This window comes from Chlorocebus sabaeus, chromosome X, assembly GCF_047675955.1.
Source record: "Chlorocebus sabaeus isolate Y175 chromosome X, mChlSab1.0.hap1, whole genome shotgun sequence".
NCBI lineage: Eukaryota > Metazoa > Chordata > Mammalia > Primates > Cercopithecidae > Chlorocebus > Chlorocebus sabaeus.
The window spans coordinates 59,735,547-59,758,592 of NC_132933.1; the positions used below are offsets into that span (position 1 = coordinate 59,735,547).

The 23,046-nt window shown below is 37.9% G+C and overlaps 1 pseudogene; it reads left to right on the plus strand.

Annotated features, from left to right (window-relative positions):
- Positions 1-23,046, plus strand: part of LOC103232955 (5'-nucleotidase domain-containing protein 1-like) — a 37,955-nt pseudogene that overhangs the window by 11,001 nt on the left and 3,908 nt on the right.

Below are 23,046 nucleotides of genomic sequence, written 5' to 3' on the forward strand. Positions count from 1 at the left end.
TCCATACATGTCGACATACTTCTCTCACCCTGCATCTTACTCTTTATAACTCCCATTGCCTTTATAACTCCCTGCCATTGCCTAAAGAGAAGGTGCCTTTTGAGCGTGAGCTCTACTTCTCCATTCTTTGGCCACTGAATGAAACCTGATTGTTTCTCCAATTGCATGTTCTTTTTTTGTGGCCAATATAAAGTAGGGAAAGAACAGAGCTGATGACAATGTTACATTATGCTCAATTATTATGAAGGCTTTGACAAATTATTTCAAATTAAATAAATATTTAATCATTACATGTCATACTTTATCATTAATTAAATCAAATGCAATAATTCTAAAGCAAAATTTTAATATTTTTGTAGATGAATCTAGTTTGTTTATTGAGTCATACCAGTGAAAACCATCTGTTCCATTTTATTTTTTCCCCAATAAATTGTTTTTTTATTATGTAGACATATATAATGGAGTGTTAATAATTTTTGATTTGAGCTATGTAAAAAGATAATTTGTGTAATCTGAGAGCCTTAATAAACTCTAAAATAGTAATCTTTAATAGATATCATTGAAAATAAAGCCTAGATACTGGATCAGAGTTAATTGATAGTATTATTTTTGTGGGGTTTTTTTTGTTTGAGTGTGTGTGTGTGTGTGTGTGTGTGTGTGTGTTGGCCTAGGACAGTGTTGTTCAACAGAGATGTAATACAAGTAACATATTAGCCATATTAAAAAGTAAAAAAAAAGATTATTTTTAAACATATTGTAATAATATATTATAACCCAATATATTTAAAACATTATTTCAACATTAATTAAATAAAAATATTAAGGAGATATTTTGTCCTGTTTTTTTCTACTGGGATTTCAAAGTGTTGTGTGTATGTTATACTTCCAGCACACATCAATTAATGCCAGCTACTAACACATTTTAAGTGTTTAATAGCCCTATATAGCTAGTGGCTCTCATATTTTATAACATAGGTTCAGAATTATTTATGATTGTTCTTTATATGGCCCAAAGACTCTGGATGTTAGCCAAAGGTACAATATACCTTGTACTGCATAGTATTTTTAATACATTGTTAAGCTTTATCTTTACTTATTTTATAGATATACTTCACCTAGTTCTGTCCTTGATGCATACTTTGATACAGTTTATTAATTCTGTGTGCTGAGTCTTTGATAATCCTTCTTATTTAAATTCTAATTTTACCACCTTGTGCTTGCCACCCTTTTATTTACTTAGAATTTACTGGGATGAATGCCAATAGCTGCCTAATTCCACTTTCTTCAATACTTTTCCTTTCTACCGTATTTTTTTTTTGTAGCATTTTCATCTGAATTCTTTAAGCTTTACTTAAAAATTAGCTTTCCTAAGGCATTTATTATATTCTGTTCCTTGGCGCACACATATTCACTTATCAAGCACTCAAGATTGAATAATATTTCACAATTCCCATGTCCCCAGTTTCATCTAACTTGACTTTATTCAGGTTGTCCTAAGAAGCATTTTTGTTCATTTATAATACAATCAGAGAAAAGTAAGATGAAGTAACAGACAGAAAGTTTTCTTCCTTCAAGTTGAAAGTATTTCCAAAGACCTATATATTTTGATAAAATTAGATTAATGTCAATAGGATAGTAGGAACAATTTCAAAGATTATACTGATATTAATATGAGGTCAATCAAGCACATCATATTGCTGCATTTAAAAGACAACAAATGGAAAATGCATAGCATATATTGTTTCCAAATAACTTCTCAATATATATTTGCCCTATCTCCTTTTCCCATCTTGATATAATTATGTCATTTGAATAGACTTGGCAGCAAAAAGTACTAGTTAAAATTGTGAGCTTTGGAGTCAGAAAGTCTTGGGTTCTTAGCTCTGCTACTCACTAGTTGCATCACTTTGAGCAAGTACCTTTCTTTCTCTAAGTATTTCATTATTTATGTATAAATGAGGACCGATAAATTTAAATCATCTCACTGACTGTTGAAAAGATTAAGTAAAATAAGTAATGCTTGAATATAATTGACACTCAAAAATTATTTATTAATGTTTTTATTATTAATAATAACCATAGTGCCTCAAGGTAAATTCAATAGAGTCAGTCTATATATATTTGTCATTGTTAATGCAATTTAAGGAACAAAAAATTTTTACTTAAGTATCTAAAACTGTGTTGAGTATAAAACCAATAATTTTAATCACTCTGTAATTTTTGAAATATTAACGAACCAAATATCTTTTTCAATAATTTAGGAAAATAACAACAAAATGACCCAACAAAAATAGGAACAAGTTATTTCAGATTAAAAAAAATAGTTACAATCTTATAAAATTGATACATAAACCAAAAGCAATTGTTGTTTCTGTAAAAATAAATTCACCCATGACTGATTGATATGGTTTTGCTATGTCCCCACCCAAATTTCATCTTGAATTGCAGCTCGCAAAATCCCCATGTGTCATGGGAGGGACCCAGTGGGAAGTAATTGAATCATGGGGGTGGGTTTTTCCCATGCTGTTCTCATGATAGTGAACAAGGCTCACGAGGTCAGATGGTTTTATAGAGGGCAGTTCCCCTGCACATGCTTTCTTGCCAGCTGCCATCTAAGATGTGCCTTTGCTTCTCCTTCACCATGTGCCACAATTGTGAGGCCTTCCTAGCCATGTGTAACTGTGAGTTCATTAAAACAATTTCCTTTATGAATTATCCAGTCTCGCTTATGTCTTTATTAGCATTGTGAGAATGAACTCATATAGTAAATTGGTACCAGGTAGTAGGGCACTGCTGTAAAGATACCCAAAAATGTGGAAGAGACTTTGGAAATGGGTAACAGGCAGAGATTGGAACAGTTTGCAGGAATCAAAGGAAGACAGGAAAATATGTAAAAGTATTGAACTTCCTAGAGACTGTTGAATGGCTTTTAACAAAATTCTGATACTGATATGGACAAAAAAGTCCAGGCTGAGGTGGTCTCAGATGGAGATGAGGAACTTGTTGGGAACTGGAGTGAAGGTGACTCTTGTTGTGCTTTAACAAAAAGCCTGGTGGCATTTTGCACCTGTGCTAGAGATTTGTGAAACTTTGAACTTGAGAGAGATTATTTAGGGTATCTGTCAGAAGAAATTTCTAAGCAGTAAAGCATTCAAGAGGAAGCAGAGAATAAAACTTTGGAAAATTTGCAGCCTGGTGATGCAATAGAAAAGAAAAACTCATTTTCTGAGGTGAAATTCAAGCCTGCTGCAGAAACTTGCATAAATAACAGGGAACTGAATGTTAATCACTAAAACAATGGGGAGAATGTCTCCAGTCATTTCAGAGACCTTTGGCGCAGCCTCTCCCATCACAGGCCCAGAGGCCTAGGAGGAAAAAATGGTTTCCTGGGGAGGGTTCAGGGTCCCCCTGCTGTGGGCAGGCTAGGTACTTGGTGCCCTGAATCACAACCACTCCAGCCATGGCTAAAAAAGGCCAGTGTTCAACTTAGGCCATGGCTTCAGAGCATGAAACCCTAAGCCTTGGCAACTTCCACATGGTGTTGAGGCTGTAGGTGCCCAGAAGACAAGAACTGAGGTTTGGGAACCTCTGCCTAGATTTCAGAGAATGAATGGAAATGTCTGGATATCCAGGCAAAAGTTTCCTGCAGGAGTGGAGCTCTCATTGAGAACCTCTGGTAGGGCAGCGTAGAAGGAAAATGTGGGGTGGGAGCCCCCACACAGAGTCCTCACTGGGGCAGTGCCTAGTGGAGCTGTAAGAAGAGGGCCACCATCTTCCAGAACCCAGAAAAGTAGATTCACTGACCACTTGCACCGTGGGCCTGAAAAAGCTGCTGACAATGCCATTCTATAAAATTATCTAGAAGGGGGCCTGTGCCCTGCAACAACACATGGGTGGAGCTGCCCAAGTCTGCAGGAGCCCACCTCTTGCAGCAGCATGACCTGGATGTGAGATATGAAGTAAAATTAGATCATTTTGGAGCTTTAAGATTTGACTTCCCTGCTGGATTTTGGAATTGCAGGGAGCCTTTAGCTCCTTTTGTTTTGGCCAATTTCTCCCATTTGGAATGAGTATATTTACCATGCCTGTACCCAATTGTATCTAAGAAGTAACTGTCTTGCTTTTGAATTAACAGGCTCATAGGCAGAAGGAACTTTACTTGTCTCAGGTGAGACTTTGGACTACGGGCTTTTGAGTTAATAATGAAATTAGTTAAGAATTTGGGGAGCATTTGGGAAGGCATGATTAGTTTTGAAATATGAAGATATGAGATATGAGATTTGGGATGGGTCAGGGATGGAATGATATGATTTGGCTGTGTCCCCACCCAAATCTGATCCTAAATTGTAGCTTCCATAGTTCTCGTGTGTCATGGGAAGGAGTTGGTAGGAGGCAATTGAATCATGGGGATGAGTTTTTCCCAGCCTCTTCTCATGATAGTGAGTAAATTTCAGGGTATCTGATGGTTTTATAAAGGGTAGTTTCCCTGAACACACTCTCTTGCCTGATGCCATTTAAGATGTTCCTTTGCTCCTCTTTCACCTTCTACCATGATTGTGAGGCCTCCTCAGCCATCTGGAACTGTGAGTTTATTAAACTTCTTTCCTTTATAAATTACCTAGTTTCAGGTATGCCTTTATTAACAACATGAGAATGGACTAATACACTGATCTAACTCAGAAAAATAATAAAATAATACTTAAGCAAATTTAGAAATGAGAAACTGCATATGAAGAATTTAAAAACCAAGAGATGAGGGGGCGCCAAGATGGCCGAATAGGAACAGCTCCAGTCTCCATCTCCCAGCATGAGCGACACAGAATATGGGTGATTTCTATATTTCCAACTGAGGTACTGGGTTCATTTCACTGGGGCGTGTTGGACAGTTGGTGCAGGACAGTGGGTGTAGCCCAGTGAGTGAGAGCCAAAGCAGGTCAAGGCATCTCCTCACCTGGGAAGCACAAGGGGTAAGAGAATTCTTTTTCCTAGCCAAGGGAAACTGTGACACACAACACCTGGAAAATCGGGTCACTCCCACCCTAATACTGCGCTTTACCAAGGATCTTAGCAAACGGCACACCAAGAGATTATATCCCGCACCTGGCTCAGAGGGTCCCACACCCACGGAGCCTCCCTCATTGCTAGCACAGCAGTCTGAGATCTAACTGCAAGGTGGCAGCGAGACTGGGGGAGGGGCGCCTGCCATTGCTGAGGCTTAAGTAGGTAAACAAAGAGACTAGGAAGCTCATACTGGGTGGAGCCCAACTCAGCTCAAGGAGGACTGCCTGCCTCTGTAGACTCCACCTCTGGGGACAGGGCATAGCTAAACAAAAAGCAGCAGAAGCCTCTGCAGATGTAAATGTCCCTGTCTGACAGCTTTGAAGAGAGTACTGATTCTCTCAGCATAGAGGTTGAGATCTGAGAACGGACAGACTGCCTGCTCAAGTGGGTCTCTAATCCCATAGTGGCCTAACTGGTAGAGCCTAACTGGGAGTAGCCTAACTGGAGTGGACCTCAAGCAAACTCCAACAGACCTGCAGCTGAGGGTCCTGACTGTTAGAAGGAAAACTAACAAACAGAAAGGACATCCACACCAAAACCCCATCTGTACGTCACCATCATCAAAGACCAAAGGTAGATAAAACCACAAAGATGGGGGAAAAGCAGTGCAGAAAAGCTCAAAATTCAAATAATCAGAGCACCTCTCCCCCTCCAAAGGAATGCAGCTCCTCGCCAGCAACGGAACAAAGCTGGACAGAGAATGACTTTGACGAGTTGAGAGAAGAAGGCTTCAGTTGATCAAACTTCTCAGAGCTAAAGGAGGAACTACAAACCCAGCACAAAGAAACTAAAAACCTTGAAAAAAGATTTGACGAATGGATAACTAGAATAAACAATTCAGAGAAGTCCATAAACTACCTGACAGAGATGAAAACCATGACACGAGAACTACGTGACAAATCCACAACCTTCAGTAACCGACTCGATCAACTGGAAGAAAGAGTATCAGAGATTGAAGATCAAATGAATGCAATGAAGTGAGAAGAGAAGTTTAGAGAAAAAAGAGTAAAAAGAAATGAACAAACCTCCAAGAAATATGGGATTATGTGAAAAGACCAAATCTACATCTGATTGATGTACCTGAAAGTGACAGAGAGAATGGAACCAACTTGGAAAACACTCTGCAGGATATTATCCAGGAGAACTTCCCCAGCCTAGCAAGGCAGGCCAACATTCAAATTCAAGAAATGCAGAGAACGCCACAAAGATACTCCTCAAGAAGAGCAACTCCAAGACACATAATTGTCAGATTCACTAAAGTTGAAGTGAAGGAAAAAATGTTAAAGGCCACTGGAGAGAAAGGTCGGGTTACCCACAAAGGGAAGCCCATCAGACTAACAGCAGGTCTTTCAGCAGAAACTCTCCAAGCCAGAAGAGAGTGGGAGCCAATACTCAACATTCTTCAAGAAAAGAATTTTCAACCCAGAATTTCATATCCGGCCAAACTAAGTTTCAAAAGTGAAGGAGAAATAAAATCCTTTACAGACAAGCAAAGGCTGAGAGATTTTGTCACCACCAGGCCTGCCCTACAAGAGCTCCTGAAGCAAGCACTAAACATCAAAAGGAACAACCAGTACCAGCCATTGCAAAAACATGCCAAATGTAAAGACCATCAATGCTAGGAAGAAACTGCATCAAATAATGAGCAAAATAACCAGTTAACATCATAATGACAGGATCGAGTTCACACATAAGTATATTAACCTTAAATGTAAATGGGATAAATGCTCCAATTGAAAGACACAGAGTGGTAAATTAGATAAAGAGTCAAGGCCCATCAGTTTGCTGTATTCAGGAGACCCATCTCACGTACAGAGCCACACATAAGCTCAAAATAAAGGGATGGAGGAAGATCTACCAAGCTAATGGAAAACAAAAAAAGTCAAGTGTTGCAATCCTAGTATCTGATAAAACAGACTTTAAACCAACAAAGATCAAAAGAGACAAAGAAGGCCATTACATAATGGTAAAGGGATCAATTCAACAAGAAGAGCTAACTATCCTAAATATATATGCACCCAATACAGGAGCACCCAGATTCATAAAGCAAGTCCTTAGAGACCTACAAAGAGACTTAGACTCCCACACAATAATAATGGGAGACTTTAACACCCCGTTGTCAACATTAGACAGATCAACGAGACAGAAAGTTAACAAGGATATCCAGGAATTGAACTCAACTCTGCACCAAGTGGACCTAATAGACATCTACAGAACTCTCCACCCCAAATCAACAGAATATACATTCTTCTCAGCACCACATCGCACTTATTCCAAAATTGACCACATAATTGGAAGTAAAGCACTCCTCAGCAAATGTACAAGAACAGAAATTATAACAAACTGTCTCTCACACCACAGTGCAATCAAACTAGAACTCAGGAATAAGAAACTCAATCAAAACCACTCAACTACACGGAAACTGAACAACCTGCTTCTGAATGACTACTGGGTACATAACAAAATGAAGGCAGAAATAAAGATGTTCTTTGAAACCAATGAGAACAAAGATACCACATACCAGAATCTCTGGGACACATTTAAAGCAGTGTGTAGAGGGAAATTTATAGCACTAAATGCCCACAAGAGAAAGCAGGAAAGATCTAAAATTGACACCCTAACATCACAATTAAAAGAACTAGAGAATCAAGAGCAAACACATTCAAAAGCTCAGCAGAAGGCAAGAAATAACTGAGATCAGAGCAGAACTGAAGGAGATAGAGACACAAAAATCCCTTCAAAAAATCAATGAATCCAGGAGCTGTTTTTTTGAAAAGATCAATAATATTGATAGACCGCTAGCAAGACTAACACAGAATAAAGGAGAGAAGAATCAAATAGATGCAATAAAAATTGATAAAGGGTATATCACCACCAACCCCACAGAAATACAAGCTACCATCAGAGAATACTGTAAACACCTCTATGCAAATAAACTAGAAAACCTAGAAGAAAGGGATAAATTCCTGGACACATATATTCTCCCAAGACTAAACCAGGAAGAAGTTGAATCCCTGAATATATCAATAGCAGGTTCTGAAAGTGAGGCAATAATTAATAGCCTATCAAGCAAAAAAAGTCCGGGACCAGACAGATTCACAGCTCAATTCTACCAGAGGTACAAGGAAGACTTGGTACCATTCCTTCTGAAACTATTCCAGAAAAAGAGGGAATCCTACCTAACTCATTTTATGAGGCCAACATTATCCTGATGCCAAAGCCTGACAGAGACACAACAAAAAAAGAGAATTTTAGACCAATATCCCTGATGAACATTGATGCAAAAATCCTCAGTAAAATACTGGCAAACTGAATCCAGCAGCACATCAAAAAGCTTATCCACCATGATCTAGTGGGTTTCATCTCTAGGATGTAAGGCTGGTTCAACATATGCAAATCAATAAACGTAATCCAGCATATGAACAGAACCAAAGACAAAAACCACATGATTATCTCAATAGATGCAGAAAAGGCCTTTGACAAAATTCAACAGCCCTTCATGCTAAAAACTCTCAATAAATTCGGTATTGATGGAATATATCTCAAAATAATAAGAGCTATTTATGACAAACCCACAGCCAATGTAATACTGAATGGGAAAAACTGGAAGCATTCCCTTTGAAAACTGGCACAAGACAGGGATGCCCTCTCTCACCACTCCTATTCAACATAGTGTTGGAAGTTCTGGCCAGGGCAATCATGCAAGAGAAAGAAATAATAGTTGTTCAATTAGGAAAAGAGGAAGTCAAATTGTCTGTGTTTGCAGATGACATGATTATATATTTAGAAAACCCTATCGTCTCAGACCAAAATCTCCTCAAGCTGATAAGCAACTTCAGCAAAGTCTCAGGATATAATATCAAAGTGCAAAAATCACAAGCATTCTTATACACCAATAACAGACAAACAGAGCACGAAATCATGAATGAACTCCCATTCACAATTGCTTCAAAGAGAATAAAATACCTAGGAATCCAACTTACAAGGGATGTGAAGGACCTTTTCAAGGAGAACTACAAACCACTGCTTAATGAAATAAAAGAGGACACAAACAAATGGAAGAACACTCCATGCTCATGGATAGGAAGAATCAATATTGTGAAAATGGTCATACTGCCCAAGGTAATTTATAGATTCTATGCCATCCCCATTAAGCTACCAATGACTTTCTTCACAGAACTGGAAAAAACTAAAGTTCATATGGAACCAAAAAAGTGCCTGCATTGCCAAGACACTCCTAAGTCAAAAGAACAAAGCTGGCAGCATCATGCTACCTGACTTCAAACTATACTACAAGGCTACAGTAACCAAAACAGCATGGTACTGGTACAAAAACAGAGATATAGACTAATGGAACAGAACAGAGCCCTCAGAAATAATTCCACACATCTACAACTATCTGATCTTTGACAAACCTGACAAAAACAAGAAACGGGGAAAGGATTCCTTATTTAATAAACGGTGCTGGGAAAACTGGCTAGCCATAAGTAGAAAGCTGAAATTGTATCCATTCCTTACTCCTTATACAAAAATTAATTCAAGATGAATTAGAGACTTAAATGTTAGACCTAAAACCATAAAATGCCTCAAAGAAAACCTAAGCAATACCATTCAGGACATAGGCATGGACAAGGACTTCATGTCTAAAACACCAAAAGCAATGGCAACAAAAGCCAAAATTGGGAAATAGGATCTAATTAAACTAAAGAGCTTCTGCACAGCAAGAGAAACTACCATCAGAGTGAACAGGCAATCTACAGAATGGGAGAAAATTTTTGCAATCTACTCATCTGACAAAGGGCTAATATCCAGAACCTACAAAGAACTAAAACTAATTTACAAGAAAAAAAAAAAACCCTATCAAAAAGTGGGCAAAGGATATGAACAGATACTTCTCAAAAGAAGACATTTATGCAGCCAACAGACACATGAAAAAGTTCTCATCATCACTAGTCATCAGAGAAATGCAAATCAAAACCACAATGAGATACCATCTCACACCAGTTAGAATGGCAATCATTAAAAAGTCAGGAAACAACAGGTGCTGGAGAGGATGTGGAGAAATAGGAACACTTTTACACTGTTAGTGGGACTGTATACTAGTTTAACCATTGTGGTAGACAGTGTGGTGATTCCCCAAGGATCTAAAACTAGAAATACCATTTGACCCAGCCATCCCATTACTGGGTATATACCCAAAGGATTATAAATCATGCTGCTATAAAGACATATGCACACGTATGTTTATTGTGGCACTATTCACACTAGCAAAGACTTGGAGCCAACCCAAATGTCCATCAGTGACAGACTGGACTAAGAAAATGTGGCACATACACTTCATGGAATACTATGCAGCCATAAAGAAAGGATGAGTTTGTGTCCTTTTTAGGGACATGGATGCAGCTGGAAACCATCATTCTTAGCAAACTATCACAAGAACAGAAAACCAAACACCACTTGTTCTCACTCATAGGTGGGAATTGAACAATGAGAACGCTTGGACACTGGAAGGGGAACATCACACACCGGGGCCTGTTGTGGGTGGGGGAAGGGGGGAGGGATAGCATTAGGAGATATACCTAATGTAAATGATGAGTTAATGGGTGCAGCACACCAACATGGCACATGTATACATATGGAATAAAGCTGCACGTTGTGCACATGTACCCTAGAACATAAAGTATAATAATAATAATAATAAAAGGAATAGCAGGCTCTAGTGTGCCAGAAACTGCCACTTTTCATTTACTAACTCATTTAACCCTCACAGCTACCCCATAGTTTTGTAGTATTATGGTTTCATTTTGTAGGTGAAGAAGCCATAGAGAAGCCCACAAGTAAGTAAGGCTGTCAGTATAGTAAACCATGCTAGTTAGTTTCAACTTCTCTTATCAATGCAGCATGGAGGAATTCGTATAGAACTCAGGAATCTCGCCAACATCAGCTCTAGGTACTCGTGAATTTTGTGCCTAGTCACTTCTCTTTCAGTCCTGTTTTCCTCACTTGCACAACAGGAAGTGACACTTTCTAAGACATTTATTGCATCAAAACAAAACTTGTACTGGATAAAATTGAACAGTCAAGGAAGACTTTTGAAGAAGTGAAGAGTGTGCCATTCCCAAGTATACCAAATTGGTATATTGATTATTTTGAGTTGAAAAACACTGAAGAAACTTTAGAAAGGGCTAGATGACCTGTCTCTTCCTAGACTCAGCAAACCTTAAAAAATCCTTCATCTGGGAGGGATACCCTCCCCATACCAGTGAGAAAATAGCCCTTATCACCAGATACTGGGAAATTGGGGCTGCAATGGGCCTGAATAAATATACTTACTGAAGTAATCTTTATTTTCCACTAGTTTTATACCCCACCACACCACATATATCTCCCAGTGACTTCTCTAGAAATTTACTGTCTCTACCCATATCATCCTTGTCCTGTCAGTTCTTCTCAAATGTATCATTCCTTGTCTAAATAGTATGAAAGCATCTTGCTTTGACCACTTCGAGCTTCACATTTTTTGTGAATATTCCTATGTACATGTTAAACTAATAAAATTTGTATGCTTTTATCTCATTAAAAAAAAAAAAAACCAAGACTACAATATAAAATGCTATATCAAGAAATTTACAAATCTTAATTAACTAAAATTTAAAACAATAAATTGTATCAAAAAATCCATTCGATGAGAGGTAAAAATAATAAAACCCAAATTAGCTGAAATTGTAGAAGAATATAAGATTATAAAATTTTACTTCACAAAAGAAAATAGAAGCAATGATTTTCCAATTGACTTCAAGGAATAGAAACTTTCAAGGAATAGAAAATTACTGTTATTTTAACTGTTTCAGAGCACAGAAAAAAAAAAAAAAAAAAGAAAAAAGAAAGCTCTTAATTTATGTCACCAGGTGTATTAGGCCATATTTTGTTTTGCTATAAAGAAATGCCTGAGACTGTGTTATTTATAATGAAAAACAGATTTAATTGGCTCATGGTTCTGCAGGGTATATAGCAAGTGTGATGCCAGCATCTGCTTCTGGTGGGGGCCTCCATAATCTTACAACCATGGCTAGATGTGAATGGGGAGTAGAGAGTCACCTAGCAAGAGCTGGAGCAAAAGAGAGAGTGTAAAAATGCCACATACTTTGAAACAACCAGATCTCATGAAACGTCAAAGTGAGAATTCAGTCATCACCAAGGGAATGGTGCTAAGCCATTCTTAAGGAATCTTCCCCCATGATAAAAACACCTCCCACCAGGCCCCCTCTTCAACACTAGGGATTACATTTCACTGTGAGATTTGGAACGGACAAATATTCATACCATATTGTTCCAACCCTGGCCTCCTAAATCCATGTTCTTCTCACATTGCAGGATAAAATGATCTCCTGCCAATTTCCAATCGCCACCCCCCCCCATCTTAAATCATTCCAACATCATGTTTAAAGTCCTCATCTCATATGGGACTGATCTCCTTCGACCTATGGACCTGTATAATCAAAACAAGTTATTTACTCCCAAGGTACAATGGTGGTACAGGCATTGGGTAAACTTTAGCATTCCAGAAGAAATTGACCAAAAAATGAACTATGGGCCCCACAAAAGTCTGAAACACAGCAGAGCAGGCACTAAACATTAATGCTTAAAAATAATTATTGACTCCATGTCCTATATCCTGGGCACTCTGATGCAAGAGGTGGGCTCCAATGGCCTTGGGCAGCTCCACCCCTGTGGCTCTTCCACACGGACTTTGCAAGTTGATGATATATCTGCCATTCTGAGGTCTGGAGGGTGGCAGCCCCATTCCTACAGCTCCACCAGGCAGTGCCCTGGTGTGGACCCTGCATAGGGGCTCCAACCCCACATTTCCCCTCTGCACTGCCCAAGTTGAGTCTTTCTGTGAAGGCTCCACCCCTGTGGCAGGATTCTGCCTGGATAACCAGGCTTTCTTATACGTTCTCTGAAATATAGGAGGAAGTTGCCAAGCCCCTTCCATGCTTGTATTCTGTTTGCCTGCAGATTTAACACCACATAGAAACCACCAAGGCTAACAGTGTCTTGCACTTTCTATAGTGGCAGCCCAAGCTGTTTCTAGGGCTCCTTGACCCACAGATAGAGTTAGAGTAGCTGAAATGCAGGGTGTGGTGTCTTGAGGCTGAGCAGAGAAGTAGCACCCTGGGCTTGGCCCCTGAAATCATTTGTTCCTCTTTGGCCTCTGAACCTATGATGAGAGTGGTGGCCTAGTAGATCTCTGAAATGCCTCAGGGCATTTTTCTCCTTGACTTGGGTATCAGCACTTGGCTCCCTTTTCGTCATGTCAATATTATGAAAGGTTCATAGCCCTTTTAAATTCTTCCACTTAAAATTGAATTTTCTTCTCTACAATGTGTCCATGTTGTGAATTTTCCCAATTTTTATGCTCCGCTTCCCTTTTAAATATAAGTTCCAATGTTAAGTCATTTATTTGCTCTCATATCTGATGAAAGGTTATTAAAAGCTGCCATGACACTCTTGCATGTCTTGCTGTTTAGAAATTTCTTTTACCAGATACTGTAAGTCATCACTCTTACGTTAAACCTTACACAAAACTAGGATGTGAACAAAATGCAGCCAAGCTCTTTGCTAGGATGTAACCTAGGTAAACTTTACTTGAATTCTCCAAAAGTTACTTATCTTCATCTAAGCACTTATCCTGAACTTCAGTGTCCATATTTCTATCAACATTTTTGTCACAACCACTTAACAAGACCCTAAGAAGTTTCAAACTTTCCCTTCTCTTCCTGTCTTCTGGGCTTTTTGAACTCTTTCAACCTCTGCTCATTACCCATTTCTAAATTGCTTCCACATTTTCAGGTATCTTTATAGCAACACTTCACTCCTTGTTATCAATTATCTGCATTAGACCATTTTTGTATTGCTATTAAGAAATACCTGAGACTGAGTAATTTATATAAAATAGAGGTTTAAATGGTACAAGGTTCTGCAGGCTTTATGGAAGCATGGTGCCAGCATCTGCTCAGTTTCTGGAGAGGCCTCAGGAAGCTCTTAATCATGGCAGAAGATGAAGGGGGAGCAAATTAATCACATGGTGAGAGCAGGAGCAAGAGAGAGAAGGGAGAGGTACTACACATTTTTACAGAACCAGATCTTGTGTGAACTCATAATGAGAACTCACTAATTACAGAAAAAATGGTGCTAAGCCATTCATGAGGGATCCACTCCCATGATCTAAACACCTCTCACCAGGGCCCACCTCCAACACTGGGGATTACATTTTAACATAAAATTTGGAGGCAACAAACATCCAAGTCATGCTAGTAGCACTATGGCACTAGATCATTTTAAGGAGAGCAGACAAAAATGAACTCAGGACCACTTGCAATAGCTGACTTTAGATGTCAAAAGTGCTTTTTGAATGTAATAACTCAATATTGCAAAATAAAAGTTTCTTCAAATTGATTCATAAATTGAACTTCAGTGCAAATCTAGTGGGATTTTTTTTTCAGAACTTGATAAATTAATTCTAGATTTTACTTGAAAGAAAAATTGCGTAAGATTAGTCATTTAAAAATAATTAGAATAATGAGGACATAGGTCTTGCCCTAGCAGTCATATAACATAATGTAAACGTACAACAGTTACAGTATTCGGTACTAAAAGAGGAATAGACATACACGTCAATGGAATAAAAGAGAAACACAAAACAAGGTTAATTCCCATAGCAAATAAAAAAATTGGCATTTCAAATTAGTAATGAAAGGATGCATTTTTCAATATATATTTTAAACACAATTAGCTATTTGAAAATAAATTAGTTAAAACTGTTAACTTTGAAATAAGAATACATTTCAGGATATTTAGGCTCTCGATGTATAAGCAAAACTTGTAAACAAAAATGTGTGGGAATGTTTTAGTTTTACCCACAAGAAGGCATTTCTAAGTGTCATGTGAAATTCAGAAGCTTTAAAGTAAAAAACAAATATTTGAGAATGTAAAATTGTATTTTCTTTCACAAAAATATAAGTATACCCATATACACATATATACACACACATATATTTATACACACATTATATATAGTATATTATATATACTATATTATATATAAAATATAGTTATATATACCAAGTGTATATATACTATATAGTATATTATATTATAGTATACTATAGTATATTATATTATAGTATGATATATTATATTATAATACTATAATATATTATATCATATATACTATATAATATGTACTATATATAGTATATTATATATACTATATATAGAGTGTGTGTGTATATATACTATTATATATTATATATTATAATAGATATTATATTATATACATATATATACACACCCAGGGCCCTGTGGGTGTACACATGGGAAGGCACATATTTATATTATATATAATAGTATATATATAATATATACATACATTATAATAGTGTTAAAAGAAATGACAAGTCAGGAAAATAATTCCAACATATAGGCCACATAAAGGGTTAATATCCTTGCTATATAAAAATAGATAACACGGAAATTTCCTCTTAAGCTAAAATTCTCTGGTGGTTGGTGAATTTTCTGATTATACCATTATACTGCATCCTAAACTGCTGGAGAATATGTGAAGTCTGAGAAATAGGCCTAGGGTAATTACGTCCTGGCCGTTATTTCTCTTCCCCCACCAAAAAAAAAAATGATATTCTACCTTGGACTTTATGCTGTATTCATTTAGTTTGCATGCCTTTGACTTATACTTTGTCTCCTTAGTTTCACAGAGTCAACCTTAAAGAGTGTTTTTGCCTGTTGAAACAAAATGATTAATGCAGGGCTGTAAATTTAGCTTTACTGCTAACAGGGAGTCATAGGTTATAAATCACTGCATCATTCTGACAGTAAGACTTGAAGTCACAGGTGTATATAAGACTAGTTATTAGCTCATTTTACAGAAATATTTTAATCAGAAAACTTCTTTTTTTTCCACAAGTTTATAAAAGCATAATTCAGCATTCAAAACTATTCTGAGATTCTGCATCCCAGCCTCTCGGAACCTGGTTCTTTCTGTGTTTACCAATAGGAAAATATTGCTAATCCCATTAAGGACACCATGCTAGTGTAAGGGACTTCAGAATTTTTCCTCTCCTCTTATATATGAACAGTATTCAACATTAATCTTTTAAAGATAACTCCGTTTGTTTTCCATTTTTAGTATCTGAAACCCAGAAGTGATTTTTAATGGTTAGAATTTAAGCTCCTAGGAGGAAATAATATCAATAAAATTGACATTATTGGGAATGCTGTCTTCGGACAGATGACAATACCTATTTGTACAATATATACTGCTTAGTGCATCTACCATGAATAGGGCCTTGCTTTGAATTAACAGCAGTTTATAACTCTGAATTCACTTTGTATAAAATAGATGATCATTATCAGTATTCAGAAAAGGGAAAATCCAGTCATGAACGGAGTCATTACAGGTGAGAATTCTAAGAAATTGAGACTGAAATGGTAAGATAATATTGCCTATGAATACAACCTCTTACTGTAAGCTTAGGATAATTTACTAATTTGGCATTTAGAAGTAAAAGTACAACATCCATTTCTTAAGTTAAGAGACATATTTTGCCTTATTGCTAGCCTCATCATATAAGGCATGAAAATACATTAATATTATTTTTAAAAATGGAATATTACCTAAAGTAAGTTTAAATGCATTAAAAACATAATTCATTAAACCATCTACTAATATTAATGAGCTTACAAAGTAGGATTTTCTTTTAAATATAATTCTTATGTGTGTAATATAAAATTGGTAACAGCAGAATACATAATAAACTATGTTTTTTTGTATGACATATACAGTACAATTTGCCATAAGGTACGATTGCTGAGTTAATTATTTTACTTAATAGCTAACTGGATCCGAATAAACAGTAAACCTATTAAAGAAAATTTCCAGTGAATTTATGCAAGAAGTAGAAGAACTTGAACATTTCTGTATAGGAATATTTATTTATTTTTATTTATCTACATCTGCATCTATTGTTACATCAACAGTGGACCAGGCACTGTACTAACAGTTCTATTAGCATTATTCCATTTAATTTTTTATTTTTATTTTTATTTTTTTGAGACAAAGTCTCACTCTGTCGCCCAGGCTGGAGTGCAGTGGTGTGATCTTGGCTCACTGCAACCTCCTCCTCCCGGGTTCAGGCGATTCTCCTGCCTCAGCCTCCTGAGTAGCTGAGATTATAGGTATGCACCACCACTCCTGGCTAATTTTTGTATTTTTAGTAGAGACGGGGTTTCACCATGTTGGTCAGGCTGGTCTCGAATTCCTGACCTCGTAATCCACCCGCCTCGGCCTCCCAAAGTGCTGGGATTACAGGTGTAAGCCACTGCGCCTAACCTCCATTTAATTTTTCCTACAATGATTTGAGTGGAAATTAGAACCCAGAGATGACTTTAAAGCACAGGCATTTTGTCATCATACATGCAACCACTTTTTAAATTCAGCAAGCATTTAAGGGCCTTAATATACTTGGAATGGCTTGAAATCTGAGAGAAAATTTGAGCAATGTTGCAAAAAGCTTTCTTCCAGTTTGACTTTGGGAAACAAATGCAGAAAATGAGCGAAATATGAATGCACAGTTTTATACTGTCAATGTCATTCCACTTTTACTTCAATTTGATTTTTATCTCAGCCTAAATGGAATACAACATTAAATCACAGATTTCAATTTTCCACTTTTACCTCAAGAGGCAAGTTTTGGCAAGTCCAAGGTTTAGGTTTATGCATTTTACCACTTCGTAGAACATCTATCAAAGTGGACAGACCTTGTTTCTTTATTTCTAAATCTCTTCATATTGAGAAACATTTGAACTGCTAAATATTTAAATCTCTATTAAATTGTTCTGAAATAAAAAAATATATGATTTATAAGTAGCCCAAACAAGTGGTAAGAAACTAATTTGCTTTGATTTCTTAACATCATAATTTCTTGATGTCATTGCAGGTACTAAGTTAGCCCTTTTCTATCAGGTGAAGCTATGTATAAAATGACTGTGCTTGGTCAATATTTACTTAATTAGTGAGAATTTTCAGTCCCATAAAACAGAAATATGGCATACCATTTTTAAAATAGGGAAAATAATTGTGCACAATAAAAATGACTTTACACAACCACTGTGTTTTTGTTTCATATCAATCTTTTCCTATGAATACATATTTATGTTTCCATAATTTTCATCATACATACCATTATTACCAACATTATTCTATCTTTATATAAATTATAGCTTGGATGAAATAAAATTGGTTATTAGTTCTTTTAAAACTTAAAAAAAACTTTTATTATTTATCTACTCTTAGTGTGTGTGTGTGTGTGTGTGTGTATATATATATATATAATGCTACAAATTATTGAATGCTACTATATCCCAGGAACTGTGTTCAGGATTGGCTACATAATTTTTATGGCTCAGCGCCAAAGGAAAATATGGGGTTCCTTACTCAAAACAACAGAAAAAGGAGGGGATGGAGCAAAATGGAGGAATACAAGGCTCCACTAATCATCCCCCCCGACAAGCATACCATTTAACAACTATCTACACACAAAAGCACCTTTGTAAGAACAGAAATACAGTGAACACTCACAGTACCTGGTTGTAATATCATATTACTGAGAAAGGCACTAAAGGGGTTTAAAAAAAGGCTTGAAGCCCTGGCACCATTCATCCTCCATCCCCCATTAGCAGTGGCATGCTGTGAAGAGCATCTGTGGGTGCTGGGGGAGGGAAGTCACAGCAATTACTAGATAATGAACTCAGCGCTGTCCTATTAGAGCAGAAAGGAAAGCCAAACCAAATTCAGCTGATGCCTACTCACAGAGAAGGCATTTAAACCAGTCCTAGCCAGAGGGCAATCACTGATCCCAGTGGTCAGAATTTGATTTCCTGCAAGAATCACCACCACATGTAACAGGGCTCTGGGGACCCAAATAAACTTAAAAGGCAGTTAAAGTCACAAGAACTACAACACCTAGGCGAAACCTAGGGCTGAACTGGGCCCTGAGACAGTGGATTGGGAAGGCATGTGACATACTGAGACACCAACTGGGGCATCCACGGGAGTATTGGCATAATTCTTCCCCTAACCCCAGGCTGCATAGCTCCTAGCTCCAAAAGAGGCCCTTTCTATTTGAGTAGACAAGAGGGAAGAGTGGGGAGGACGTTGTCTTGCATCTTGGATGCCCACTCAGCCACAGCAGAATAGAGCACTGCTCAGTTTTGTGAGGCCCCCTTTTCAGGCCGTAGCTCCTAGACATTTCTATTCACACCCTGGGCCAGAAAATAAAACATGATGCCTTGAAGCAAAGAACCCAGTCCTGGCAAGATTCATCATCTGCTAACTGAAGAACACTTGGGCGCTAAATAACCAGCAGCAATACTCATGTACTACGTTGAGGGCTATAGGTGAGACTCAGAATTACTAGCTTCCGATGAGACGCATCCTAGCTGTGGTGGCTATTGGATGAGAATCCTTAAGTTTCAGAAAAGTAAAAAAAGGAAAACTAATGAGGACTTTGTCTTGCACCTTAGGTACCAGCTCGGTCACAGGCGGGTAGAGCACAAAGTGGGATCTTGGGTTCTTCAATTCCAGGATTTGGCTCTTTAGACAGCATTTCTGGACATTTCCTGGGCCAGAGGGGACCCAGTCCTCTGAAGGGTGACTCGTAGGCCAGACAGCATTCACTTCACCACAAGCTGACTGAAGAGCCCTTGGGCCTTAAGGAATCATTGGTGGTAGTAGTCTGACAGTACTAACCATGGGCCTGAGGTGGCAGTGGCCATAAAATGAGGGTCCTCTGCCTTTAAAAAAAAAAAGGAGGAAAGAGTGAGAAAGGCTGTGTCTTATGATTTGAGTTCCAGCTCAGCTCCAGTACAATAGAATACCATGTAAATATCTAAGGTTTTTGACTGTAGTCTCTGGCTCTCAGATGGCTCCTCTGGACCCACCCACAGCCTACGAAAACTCACTACCCTGAAGGAAAGGACATAGGTCTGGGTGGCTTTTGCACCTGTTGATTCTAGAGCCTCAGTGCTTTGAGTAAACTTAGGTGATACCAAGGAAGTGGTTGGGCGAGATTCAGTGCTTTGCTGGTTTCACGTCTGACCTAGCACAGTCCTGTGGGTGGTGACAACAGGGGTGCTTGTGTCACTTCATCTCCACCTCCAGGTGGCTCAGAAAAGAGAGAGAAAGACTCTTTGTGTTGGAGAAAGTAAGGGAAAAGAACAAGAGTCTCTGCCTTGTTATTCAGAGAATTCTTCCAGACCTTCTACCTCTATGGGCCTGTAAGAACAACAGCATTACTAGGTTTTGGCTCCCCATAAAAACAGATACAGCCTAGAATACAACATTCAAGGTTCTTTGAATACCTGGAGAGCGTTCACAAGGACAGGTACAAACAAGCCCAGACTATGAAGATTACAATAAATACATACATCCAAAACAATCCAGGGAAACATAACCTCAAAAAGTGAACTAAATAAGGCACCAGGGATAAATTCTGGGGAAACATAGATACGTGAAATTTCAGACAGAACATTCAAAGTAGCTGTCTTGAGGAAACTCAAAAAAATTCGTGATAACACATAGAATGAATTCAGAATTTTTTCAGATACATTTAACAAAGAGATTGAAATAATTAAAAAGAGTCAAGCAGAAATTCTGGAGTTAAAAAATGTAGTTGGCATACTGCAGGATGCATCAGAGGCTTTTAAAAAATATTTTCCTTTAAGTTCTGGGATACATGTGCAGAACGTGCAGAATTGTTACATAGGTATATATGTGCCATGGTGGTTTGCTTCACCTATCTACCCGTCATTTAGGTTTTAAGCCCCGCATGCATTAGGTATTTGTCCTAATGCTCTCCCTCCCCTTGCCTCCCACCCCCTGACAAGCCCCGGTGTGTGATGCTCCCCTCCCTGTGTCCATGTGTTCTCATTGTTCAACTCCCACTTATGAGTGAGAACATGCAGTGTTTGGTTTTCTGTTCCTGTGTTAGTTTTCTGAGAATAATGGTTTCCAGCTTCATCCATGTCCATGCAAAGGTTTGAACTCATTCTTTTTTATGACTTCATAGTATTCCATGGTATTTATGTGCCACATTTTCTTTATCCAGTCTATCATTGATGGGCATTTGGGTTGGTTATAAGTCTTTGCTATTGTAAATAGTATGGCAATAAACATAGATGTGCGTGTGTCTTTATAGTGGAATGATTTATAATCCTTTGGATATAGATCCAGTAACAGGATTGCCGGGTCAAATGGCATTTCTGGTTCTAGATCTTTGAGGAATCACCACACTGTCTTCCACAATAGTTGAACTAATTTACTTTCCCACCATCAGTGTAAAAGCGTTCCTATTTCTCCACAGCCTCACCAGCATCTGTTGTTTCCCGATTTTATTATTTTTTTTGGGGGGGGGGGGACAGAGTCTCACTCTGTTGCCCTGCTGGAGTGCAGTGGTGTGATCCCAGCTCACTGCAACCTCCACCTCCTGGGTACAAGTGATTCTCCTCCCTTAGCCTCCCGAGTAGCTTGGACTACAGACACGTACAACCACGCCCAGCTAATTTTTGTGTTTTTAGTAGAGACAGGGTTTCACCATGTTGGCCAGGATGGTCTTGATCTCTTGACCTTGTGATCCACCCACCTTGGACTCCCAAAGTGGTGGGATTATAGGCGTGAGCCACTGCACCCATCCCTCTTAACTTGTTAATGATTGCCGTTCTAACTGGCATGACATGGTATCTCATTGTGGTTTTGATTTGCATTTTTCTAATGACCAGTGATTATGAGCTCTTTTTCATATGTTTGTTGACCGCATAAATGTCTTCTTTTGAGAAGAGTCCATTCACATCCTTCATCCGCTTTTTGATGGGGTTGTTTTTTTCTTGTAAATTTGTTCAAGTTTCTTGTAGATTCTGGATATTAGCCCTTTGTCAGATGGGTAGGTTGCAAAAATTTTCTCCCAATCTGTAGGTTGCCTGTTTATTCTGATGATAACTTCTTTTGCTGTGCAGAAACTCTTTAGTTTGATTAGATCACATTTGTCAATTTTGGCTTTTGTTGCCATTGCTTTTGGTGTTTTAGTCATAAAGTCTTTGCCCATGCCAATGTCATGAATGATATTGCCCAGGTTTTCTTCTAGGGTTTTTGTGGTTTTGGGTTTTACATTTAAGTCTTTAATCCATCTTGGGCTAATTTTTGTATAAGGTGTAAGGAAAAGGTCCAATTTCAGCTTTCTACATATGGCTAGCCAGTTTTCCCAGCACCATTAATTAAATACAGAATTGTTCCCATATTGCTTTTTTTTTTTTTTTGTCAGGTTTCTCAAATACCTGATGGTTGTATATGCGTAGTGTTATTTCTTAGGTCCATCAGAGGCTTCTAATAGCAAAATTGTCAAGAGAAGAATTAGTGAGCACGAAGACAGGCAATTTGATAATACACAGTCAGAGGAGACACACAAAAAAGAAAAGAATAAAAAACAGTGAGGCACACCAGGGGGATCTGGAAAAGATCCTCAAAAGGGCAAATCTCTGAGTTATTGGCCTTGAAAGTGAGGCACAGAAAGAGATAGAAGTAGAAAGTTTATTCAAAATGATAAAAGCAGAGACCTTTCCAAACCTAGAGAAATGTAGTAATATTCAAGTACAAGAAGGTTATGGAACACCATGCAGATTTAACCTAAAGAAGACTTCCTCAAGGCATGTAATAACACAACTCCCAAAGGTCAAGTATAGAGAAAGGATTCTAAAAGAAGCATGAAAACACACACACACACACACACACACACACACACAATGGTACATCAATATGTCTGGTAGCAGACCTTTTTAGAAACCTTACAGGCTATGAGAGAGTGGCATGAAATATTAAAAATGCTGAAGGAAAATCTTTCACCCTAGAGTAGTATA